Raw genomic sequence first — 12,093 nt, forward strand, 5'->3', positions numbered from 1 at the left:
GCAGATGAAACCAGTTGAAATGAATGAATAACATATCAGATTTTTTTTAACAGCATTAGTAAGATTTCAGTGTGTGTGTGTGGGGGGGGGGGGGGGAGTGGTTCTCTCTTGACCTACCACATTTAAAACAATAAACTTCTTGGGATGGGGGGATGGGGTTAAATCAAAGAAAGCCAACGAAAACAGGTTTATTTTAAAGACTTTGTGCCTAATCCTGTGATATTTACTTACAGGAACACCATTCTCATGAGTAAAAGCTGCAAGACTTGGCCTTGCAATTGCTATATATAGGTTTAATGTGGTTGCACAGGGTGTACATCAGTGCTGAATTTGGTGCTGACTTCAATTTAGATAAGAGGCAGAAGCAGGGGCAGGCATAAATTGTTAACTGTAAATACTTAGTGCAAGGAAAATAATTTGGTTTTTTTTTCTTTCTTTTAACAATGGAACATTAATTTATCTTCCTTTAACCAACTGGCACCAACATTCTGCCTGCAAGAAAGGAAGCACAAGGCTGAAATATCAAAATCAGGCAACAGCTTCTCGGTTTGGAATTTCATTCTGCCCATCCTTTCCTTTGCACAGCAGGAAGGTAGAGTTCTGTTTAAGAGCCAGACCAAAGCACTAAAGTTTGGCCAGCTGGCTGATTAATATGATTCAAGAATCTTTGTACTGCAGCTGTGATAGGAAAGGATTCAGCAAATGAACAAAATCAAAAACAGAGGTTGCCTATGTAGTTTAACTAGGATGCTATAGATAAATACATGAATTCAGTTAATCTTAAGTAACACAGAGCTAGCTGCAGAAGCCTTGATTGGTTACACAAAGCTCATGAAAGCCAGTCTTATTTATTTCCTTCGTTCTTCCAACCACAGGCACACACAATTGAATTTATCCAAGAAGACTCTTAATTTTGCCATTTATTTCAATGGGAGCAAGAGCAGAGGTACATTAGCAACGTTTGTAGACAGTGGTATATGTTTACTTTCTTCATAATTATGTTTCTATTGGCTTCATGAAATCTTTAATTATGCCAACACACTTACTGCATTTATACAGAATGGACTAAATTCTAAACACTTTCACAAGCAAAACACTTTTCCCACACTATAAAGTTTCGTTAGAATGTAACAGGATGAAAACAATAAGGTCTCAGATTTAACAGAGAACAATATCCTTTCAAGTTTGTTTGCTTTATCCATAAAACCAATTTATAGACTAGAATTAAATAGGAGGGATATCGTTCTTTGTTAAATTTTATGAAATAGTTTTAAAAACCTGTGGAAAAGATCTCCTCCTCTATTAAATTATTATTTCAAACTTTTTCATGGAATTTAGTTCTTTTCTATTATGCTGGTGAAATACAATCGAACCTGGTGCTGCATAGTCAAAGTATGATATTTTAAATCATCTCTTAGTTTCATTTTTAAAGAATTAAATGGTTTAATTATTCTGGTACAATTTTTGCCTTTTACCTGAGTGTATGGGTTCAAACTATAGTTCACTAAAACTGATTGAATACTTATTAGATTGAATCTCTCAATATCTTCTTTAGCATTGTAAAGAAGGCATACATCTTTTTATTATGAAAGTTTATTTTCATTATACAGTAATTATTTTGTATTTAGAAACAATAAGTTATAAGAAACATATGGCTTGTTCCTGCTGCTGTATATCCACGGGCAAATGAATAAACCAGCACATTCTTTATAGAAGATCATATCTGTATTAATTGTGTTCAGCACACCTAGTGCTAACAAGATTACAGATGATGTGATTACCTCCATTAAAATATACAAATAGGACCCAGGATGGTGTTTTAGTCTAATCCTGAATTTACTTTTTTAGAGGTTCAAATGAAAAGTGCTGCTTTATTTCTTTGTTTCAATTTGACCTAATAGTTTTTGCCTTCAGACTCTTCTAATCAAATGTTAGAAGCATCCTAGTTGCTAAAGTCAGGGAGAAGAGGCAGGAGAAAATTGTAATCAGAGCTGTTCAGTGAAAGATTTTTTTCTCCCATTTTTTGCCGAGATTCTATGGGTATTTTACACACACACACATACACACACACACATTAGTGACTTGCATACTACAAAGTCTGCTGACAGTGTTTCCTGCTTATTCACTAGGATACTTTTGCTAACAGTCCCAAGTGACTGTGTTGCTGTGTAGCTTGAAAGCTTGTCTTTCTCACCACCAGGATTGGTCCAATGAAAGATATTACCTCACCCACCTTGTCTCTCTTGTCAACATTCATGCAATTCTATTAAGTTTGAGCCCAGTGTGACATTTTGGATATGTGTGTCCCAGAACAGTGATCTGTAGCATAGGCGCTGACTCCAGGGCTCAAGTATGCACTGAAAAAATAAAAGGGGGGGGGGGGGGCGATGCTCAGCACCCACGAGCCACAGCAAGGATGGCTGGTATAAGAGGCTTTGGCAGGCTAAGCCTCCCTAAACGGGGCAAGAACCGCCGACTGTGGGACACCTTTTGGAGTCACATTGGCCCACCACCTTTGGAATGCCATTATTGGAAGTTCCCAAGAAGGGAGGGGAGCATTGACACCCGGACCGTGGCCCTGCTCGTGCTCCCCCACAAGGCCCCGCCCTCACTCCCCTGAGGTCCATGCACCCTGCTACTCACTCCTCTCGTCCCCCGAGGCAACCCCCCACCCACCATTTGCTCCTTTTTGCCTCCCACCGCTCACCCTTAAGACAGGAGGAGGCAGAAAGGAGTGAGCAGTAGGCCGGGGGTACCTTGGAGGAGGGGGTGGAGAGGAGTATTCATCAGCAAAAACAAAATTCAGAACTTGTGTTCTGTAGAGATAATTCTTTATGGGAATCTGATTCTAAGTTGCCTATATTTTTTTCCCCTTTCCTTGATAATGGAAAGCATTTTTCTGCAGAATATGAAATCTACTTATTTGGTTTTTTTTATTCATCTACAGTTACCCTAAAGAAGGTATATTCATTCCTTCACACATTTTTGAGCAGCAAACTCTAAAACTAGTAACATGTACATATGTGTTATTGTATTTAAATTATAAATGACATGCACATCTAGCAATCTTCATAATAGCCTATACATGTACTTGTATGTCAATCACCAATATATTTATATAAAAAGATTTTGTTTTTGCATATTCAAATAGCATCATATTTTGAAACTTGCCCAGTACTGTATGTTCAAAGACCAAGTTATTGCAATTCAACATCTTGTGAGCTGCTTTCAACTTACGTTTGTTATGTGTCAACGATGTACCTTTTGACTATGCTTGACTGAATATAATATGGACTCTCCAAATTAGAATAACAATCTTAAAACATTATTGTTTAGCATTTGCTGCTGATACAATTGCCTGATAGTACATGCATTGTACAAATTTTCCATCAAGCTTTTAAAATACTTTGTTCTACAATCAGCACATAGGGTGCTTTAAAGGTCAAGGGAGAAGATGAGGATTTTTGCATAATTATAAATGTAGAAATGCATACAGAATCATTCAAGTACTTCTGGCGGTTAAGTTATTGGTAATTGTGTCTCAGCCCATCCCGCAGTAATTGTTCAGATACATAATTTGTGCTTGCATAAATGTAATAATTAAATACTGACCTATTAATTACAAACTAGAAAATGAGTTATGTCTATGTAGAATTAAATCCATTGCCCAAAGCCATTCAGGTTGGAAGAATGGAAAGGTCAGACAACTATTTGATACACCACAGAGATAAGGGTTACTTAACATAGCAATAACATTTGTATGAATTCCAAAAGCTCGCATGTGGTGTCCCCATACTTCCTGATATTTATTAGTGATGATTAAATAACATGTGTTGGCTTGTGGTAAGATGGTAAAAAGTAATAAAACAAAGATATTTCATTTTTTCTAGACTTATTAAAGGTCAGGAAGGCTGGCTATCAGGATTCTCTCAGGTATCTTGTCTTCATGAATGAAAGAAAAACCACTGATCCTAAAAGAAGACAAACTTATCTTGTTTCCAACAATTTCACTTTTGCTTTGATCATTATAAACAATCTCTTCTTTATTATATACTGTAAGCATGACATTTTAAGTTGGAAAGTTAACATTCCTTCTATAAAGCAAGAAAAAACAATAAGAGTAGAAACTGCTATATTCAACTATGATTATATATCAGAGTGTGAATTATAGCAATAAAGAGGCAATGTTAAAATACATATATATTTGTAAACAGCAACAATGACTGCTTTAACTATGTTGCAAACAGCACTTTAGATTATTGAATCTGATGGAAGGGCATTTTTTTGTTTTACTTTCGCTATGTGAAAAATTCACTTTTTGCATTTCTTAGCCTTAGAGTGACCTGGCAGCAAGTGAGAAAAATCGGAACAGGGTGGGGGATAATGGGCGTCTATATAAGAGATAGCCCCATAGTACTCAACTCCCAGATTACTGCACTGGGCAGCACAGAATGGGGAGGAGGTGAACATCCCTCAGTTCAGGACTATTTAGAAACATTGGACATACACAAGTCCATGGGGCCAGATGCAATGCATCCAAGGGTGCTGAGGGAGTTGGCTGATGTGATTTCAGAGCCATTGGCTATTATCTTTGAAAGCTCGTGGAAACTGGGGGAGGTCCCTGATGACTGGAAAAAGGAAAATATAGTGCCCATCTTCAAGAAAGGGAGGAAAGAGAATCCAGGGAACTACAGATCGGTCAGCCTCACCTCAATCCCTGGAAAAAATCATGGAGCAGGTCCTCAAGGAATCCATTTTAAGGCACTTGGAAGAAAGGAAGGTGATCAGGAGCAGTCAACATGGATTCAGCAAGGGCAAGTCATGCCTGACTAACCTGATTGCCTTCTATGAAGAGGTGACTGGCTCTGTGGATGTGGGGAAAGTGGTGGACATGATATACCTTAACTTTAGCAAAGCTTTTGATACAGTCTCCCACAGTATTCTCATCAGCAAGCTAAAGAAGTATGGTTTGGATGAATGAACTATAAAATGGAGAGAGAGCTGGGTAGATTATCAGGCTCAACAAATAGTGATCAACGGCTCCATGTCTAGCTGGCAGGGGACGGTCCTGGGGCTGGTTTTGTTTAACATCTTTATTAATGATCTGGAGGATGGGGTAGATTGCACCCTCAGCAAGTTTGCAGATGACACTAAGCTAGGTGGAGTGGTAGATACCCTGGAAGGTAGGGATAGGATACAGAGTGACCTAGACAAATTGGAGGATTGGGCCAAAAAAAAATTTGATGAGATTCAACAAGGACAAGTGCAGAGTCCTGCACTGAGGATGGAAGAATCCCATGCACAGCTACAAACTGGGGGCCGACGAGCTAGGCAGCAGTTCTGCAGAAAAGGACCTGGGGGTAACAGTGGATAAGAAGCTGGATATGAGTCAGCAGTGTGCCCTGGTTGTCAAGAAGGCTAATAGCATATTGGGCTGCATTAGTAGGAGCATTGCCAGCAGATCATGGGAAGTAATTATTCCCCTCTATTCGGCATTGGGGAGGCCACATTTGGGGTATTGTGTCCAGTTTTGCCCCTCCCCCCCTAGAAAAAGGATGTGGAGAAGTTGGAGAGAGTCCAGCAGAGGGGAACAAAAATGATTAGGGGGCTGGAGCACAAGATTTATGAGGAGCCGCTGAGGGAACTAGGCTTGTTTAGCATGCAAAAGAGAAGAATGGGAGGAGGGGGGGATTTGATAGCCGCTTTTAACTACCTGGAAGGGGTTTCCAGGGAGGATGGAGATAGGCTGTTCTCAATGGTAGTAGATGACAGAACAAGGAGCAACGGTCTCAAGTTGCAGTGGGGGAGGTATAGGTTGGATATTAGGAAAATGTTTTTCACTAGGAGTGTAGTGAAGCACTGGAATGGGTTACCTAGGGAGATGGTGGAATCTCCATCTTTAGAGGTTTTTAAACTGTGGCTTGACAAAGCCCTGGATGGGATGATTTAGCTGAGGTTAGTCCTTCTTTAAGCAGGGGGTTGGACTAGATGACCTCCTGAGGTCCCTTCCATCTCTAATATTCTATTATTCTATATCGGCACTGTCCTTATAAAATCGAGACTGTCCCTATAAAATCGAGACACATTATTTAGCTTGAATGGTGAAAACAGACTAGTCAATTTCACTTTACTCAGCCATAGTCAATATCAAATCACTTTCAGTGTCTGGTTTCATGTAGTAGTATCTTGTTGCAGCCACTGCAGGGGATTTTTTATTTATTTCTAAAAAGTCTGTGAAAATATTTTTATAATGGAAACGTCTATAAATATGCTTATTTTTAATAAATCTAAAATTTGGGGCCAAATTTGATTCAACAGTATGCTTCTAAAAACCCAAGGGTTTGTGATGGTTTGTGATAGGTCCTTGACTTTTAATTTACCCTATAGCCCCTTCTCCTCACAGAGTTGTAGGATCAAGAAACTAGGCAATAAAATTTAGAGAATGAGGCAAAACCTCAGTGAGTTTAGGTTGGTGAGGAAAACCTACCTTTCTCTCCTAGTCATGAATTATTTGTTATGAAGTTAAACCTGTAACTTGAGGACTGCCCTGAATCCTTGAAATGAAGTTTTCCTAATGTGAGAAATCTGCTGGATGGTAGGTACATTCTGCTTGTCACTGCACCCAGGGAATCCCCTATGAAAGCTGGATGTTGCAGTGGGCTCAAAACAGATTTTTTAGGTTGATTTGAAGAATCAGGCTGTGAAACAGATAACTTGTGCTCTTTATTGACTCCAACACCTCCTAATAGGATCTGACCTTTATCAGACAATTGTCTAGGTATGGGAAAATGCTTATGTCCAAACATAATTGGTGGGCAGCATCTACTGTTAGAATCTTTGAGAACACACTTGGTGCAGAAGACAGTCTGAAAGGAAGCATCCTGTATTGATAGTATCTGTTGTTGATTCAGAAATGAAGAAGCCTCCTGTGTGATGGAGGAATGGTAACATGAAAATATGTCTTGTAGGTCAAAAGTCAGAAACCAATCCTCTAATTCTTATGACAGAATTGCTGAAAGGGTCCCCATCCTTTTTTGTTGTTGTTGTTGCTGTTTTACATATCAGTTTAGAGACCTGAGGTCTAAAGTTGGTCTTCGCCCTTCCTTCTTTTTGGGAATAAGGAAGTACTTTGAATAGAATTCCCTTGCACAGGAACAGGTTCTCTTCCTCCTAAACTTAGAAGTGAGGGCACTTCTTGTTCGAGTAATTCATTTTGAGTATAGATTCAAAGGGATCTCAGAATTGTTCTCAAGTCCTTTAAAATGTGTAATGAAAAAACTCCACATCTGCGCCAAGATGCTTTTCTCATGACCACTGGAGTGGATATAGATTGTGCTGCAGTATCTGCCTCATCTAAAGTTGCTGGCTATCCCTCTGTAGTGAAGAAGTGTGGCCTCCCTCTAAGCCAGAGGGGAAGGAGCCACTCTTCCCATCCAAGTGGGCAGAGGAAGACCAACCTCAGCCCTCCCACTGGAAGTGGATAGGTGGGAGAGGAAGGATAAAAGGCAGGGCCTCTAACTCTGTGAGGGGTGAGACAGGTCACACTCTGCTCGCTCCAGACTGCTGCACTCAGGGACACCCTGCCCATTGGGGAACCTGTGCCTGAAGGGGAACCGCTGGGACTGCCACTGGTTGTGTACTCCGGTGAGACCAAGGACACTCTATGAACCCAGGTATACCCCCAGGGGAGGGAAGGAAGTAGCCCAGGAACAGCTAACTCCAGTCAGTCTGCAATGTTGCCAAAGGCATGGTAAGCACATTGTGGCTGGATTTCCTGCTGACCGAGTAGTGGGACACCCTACCCTCCACTACGAGGGCCCTGGGTTGGGATGCGGTGGAGTTGAACGGGCAAAACCCTCCAGGAGCAGAGGGGCAATTCATACCTCATTAGGACTTGTATAGAACAATCCAGCTCAGCATTCCAGGAACAAAAGACTGGCCTAGATGTCAACAAACAAATCCACAAGGATGACAGTGACTCAGGGCATGGAGAGAACCATACACAGACACTGTTTGACACATGACTCTGAAGGGGCAAGGCGAAGCACCAGAAGTGAGAAGGAACATTTTAAAAAGGAGAGATATTTTGCTGCTCCATTTCTCTTCCACCTTCATTTACAAACACTACCAAGCAACTGAAGTGCTGATCACAGGGGGAGGGCAGACCAGTCTGAGACGCATCTGAATTTGTAAGGTTGCTGAAAATGTTAAGCTTAGTTTAGAATGAGATTTGCCTTTTATTTTCGCTTGATCATATCTGACCTGCTGTCCTCTGACTTATAATCACTTAAAATCTTTCTGAACTTAATAAGTTTGTTTGTTTGTTTTATCTAAAGCATTGCATTTGATTTAAAGTGTGTTAGAGACTCCATTTGAAGTGACAAGGCTGGTGTGCATATCAATTTCTTTGATAAATTGATGAACATATGAGCTTGCAGTGTTCAGTGGGCAACACTGAACATTGTAAGATAGCAGTTTCTAGGGTTGCGTCGGGGACTGGGGATATTGGATGGGGTCATACCATTGCTTAATCCCATGAGTGGTTGGACAGGGGCACTCACTCTAGTTGGGAGCAATTTACATGACATAGGCTGTGCGTGAGCTACCCAGGAATGCAAAGCAGGATAAGCAGGCTCCAAGTGTGAGGGATTGGGGTGACAAAGCAATTCATCAGTCCACATTGCAGAGGGGAATGTCACACCTGTCAGAAACAATATTTTTTATCCACTCTTTTGCAGATAGGCAGTGTCATAACTGCGGTTTCCCAAACAGTCTTAACAGGCCCAATAGGAGCTTCATTCCCTGGAATGGCAACTTTTATCACTGATGAGGTGTGTAAGATATCTAGGAGAAACTGAAGCATGTCAGCAATCATTTAATCAGTTCTTGAAACTGTTTGAAGTCATCTGCCGTAGAAGGTGGTGAAGAAATGACAGATTCATCAAGCGAAGAAGAAAATATTCTTAAGAGATGTCACCTCCTTCTCTGTCCTTGCTTCTTGCCCCTCAAAGATCTCTTCCTCTGGCATTGGTAGTGGTAAAGAAGGTTGAAGAGAATGGGTCCTTCTCTGTTTCCTTTATTGCAAATTGCTGGTGATAGACTGCACACAGATAGCAAGGCCACCGAGGAAGGCCAAAAGGCATAGGTGGAGGCATCCATCTGTGTTCCTGCCAGAAGGGTGTCATTTGAGGTCTATTCTCCTGTAATACATCAGGGTAGGAAGGAGAGTAATGTATTGTAGAATAGATAGGTGAACCCTGCACCGAAATCTGAGAATCTGAAGAGTCCTCTTCCATATACTCTGTGGGGCAGAGGAGAGGGGGCAGTTCAGATTGCAAAGTAGACGAGGGCAGGCAAGGCTTTCTATGTGATACAGTGGTAGGATGCTATTAAACCCCCAGGATGCTGACAAACCCCCAGCACTCATTAATAGGGGAGACTGACTCCAAAAAGAATATCAAGTCCTTAGTGCCCTCTTGCGGAACTGCCAGTAACAAAGACTAGCCTTGGAGAGAGTCTGTGGAGAGTGGCTTCAGTACTGATATAACTAGCATTGAGAAATGGGCCTGTGAGTGCATTGGCTTCGACTCCCTCAGTATTGGTACTATCATATGACGTCTAGTGGTCTTCGGTACAGCTGACTTCCTTGATATTGGTGCAGAGTGTTCTTCTGGGATGGGTTTATAACTCTTTTCACCCACATCTCTGTCAGTCAGGGTTTGGGTACCCAAATTCAGTACCAGTTGTGTCTTATATTGAGTTTTCTTTGCCTTTGCAACACTGGCATCACTTGAAGCCTGCATGGAACTCCCCTAAGGACCTCAGGTCTCCATAGTCCTCTTGTGCATCAGTGACCAAGATCCCTTTGGAGATTTACTCTCCCCTACCTCTTTCTGTTTAGAAGCAGAGGCAGATAAAGATTTTGGGACCACAGAAGAACTTGGTGCTGCCTATCTCTTTAGCAGTCTTCAGTGACTGAGATATTGTTGTGGACATTAGTGGTACAGGGACATCTACATATGTGGGAGGAGGTCATCTGCCCCTGGATTGTAAGCTGGACCTAAGGCTTGCTCCATCATTAAAAGTTTAATTTTCATCACCCTATTTTTTCAGGATCTACCCTGGAAGGAGATGCAGATCGTGCAATTACTAGAAATATGGCTATCACACAAACAGCAGAGGCACTGGGAATGCCTGTCACTGATCAGAATAACCTCATGACAGGGGAGACATCTGAATCCTGGGGAACCTGGCATTCTCAAGAAAAAACAACAAAAGAAACAACCACAAGAAGGGGAAGTTCTAAACTACTATCTAACTATATGTAAGAATAAAAAAAATTTTTTTTAAATTGGGGAGTGGGGGCACAAGAGGGAGGAAGGAAAGAAAGAAAAAACAAAGGAAATACAAAAAGGCAAGTAAGTGTAAACTAATTATCTACCTAAATGTTAAATAGAGAACAGGCACACATTGTAGACTCTGTCTCAGGACAAAGGCAGTTGGGAAGGACTGATGGTGGTTTGCCCATGCAGCCTCAACGCAGGGCATGAAGATGTGTGGAGTGCATGTATAAATGGGCATTAATACCAAAATTCTCTGATCAAAGGTGCACCTGAAATGGAGCACCCACAGAGACACTACCTGAAGAAGAAAGATATGATCTGAAGCTATTAAAAATTTGGGAATGTTGCAAGCTGCATCTTAATGCTGCAGCTCAAGCCTCTCTCTTTTCTGGATTCTCTATTCCTTCCATGTTCTCTTCAATGCAACTATCATGCTTGTGACTTCTGTGGCCACATCAGCTGTGGTCACCATCAAATATCCTGTCCAATAGGTGACTTTTTTAACAAAAGCCTGAGGTTAGGCAAGTGTGAGCAACTGCATCACATTTTAGTAATGTAAAACTCTTCTTATTTTATGCTCTCCTTCTTGTGATAAAGACTTTTATAGGAACTAAAATGTAGAATGTTCATTCATTCTCAAATGAAGGAATGGAAGAAAGAATCCTCTGAGACTCCAAGTAAAATTTTATAACAAAGACAGAAAATTGTTTGAAATGATTCAATTCTTGTAATTGAAGATTCTGAACAGGAGCAAAATGATACACTGTGGATTTGTTCCTGTGATGATCCTACTTTTTCAATTCTAAACTTGTCCTTTCATGCCATAGATTTGAAAAGATTCATTATGTGATTTGTGTCCAAAATCTGGCATAATAATCTAATTAAGCTATTATCTGAAAAAGGCTGTAAAACAGCAGTTAGTATCTAACTAATTTGTATTATTAAGTTGTTAATAACGGCTATTATGATCAATTAAGTATAATTAAATCCTTCTTGCACTATTAAAATTTTAGAAAAAAACACTAGCTTATTCTCCCCTCAACTAATAGGACGTTTCTGAAAAAAAACAATCATTACTCAAGGGAAATAAAAGCATATGCCACTTATTGAACTTTTATTTAATGACTATATAATATATCATTCTAACTGAGATATTTTTTTAAATTGCACTGACGCAAAATAAAACAAAAACAGTTAAATGCAAAACAACATTTAACATTACAGAACCTTGATGTTCAAACTTAGGCCTTGATCTTGCAAGAGCTTTTATCAGAGTTAATGGGAGTATTATGTTTACAGGGCTTGCTATTTCAGTCGTTACAAAATAGCAACAAGCATTTTTTATTTCATTTTATAGAAAATGCATTAGATTAATTTAATACTCATGAAAGGTTCCAGATTGGCAGCCTTGGAGAATGCACTTCTTCATTTATTTACAGAACGAATACTGAAGAAACAGGAGTAAAGGTTGGCAAAATATACACAGAATAATGTTTTTCTCTTACTTGCCAATTTTTGTATGTATTAATTCTGCCTGGCATCTAGTCCTTTTAAGTTTCAATCTTCAGTTTCATTGCAAAATCTAATACAAGGTATCCTGTTCCTTAGGACCCCATTTCAGCAGTTCATCCTTCTTCATTAAAGTATTTTAGCACATGCTTAACTTTCGACACATGCTCATGTACCATTGACTTTAATGTACGGTAATGTTCTTATTTTTTTGCTGATTAGGAACGTATTTAAACACATG

General features: G+C 40.1%; 1 protein-coding gene across 1 annotated transcript in view; it reads right to left on the reverse strand.

The window, feature by feature from the left end:
* The window catches only part of LOC137162622 (protein eyes shut homolog), a 329,901-nt gene that overhangs the window by 3,088 nt on the left and 314,720 nt on the right, over nt 1-12,093 (reverse strand). The window lies entirely within an intron of this gene.

The sequence above is a fragment of the Emydura macquarii genome, unplaced genomic scaffold (genome assembly GCF_026122565.2).
Source record: "Emydura macquarii macquarii isolate MOO-44397 ecotype Brisbane River unplaced genomic scaffold, CSIRO-AGI_Emac_v2 contig_2437, whole genome shotgun sequence".
Lineage (NCBI taxonomy): Eukaryota > Metazoa > Chordata > Testudines > Chelidae > Emydura > Emydura macquarii.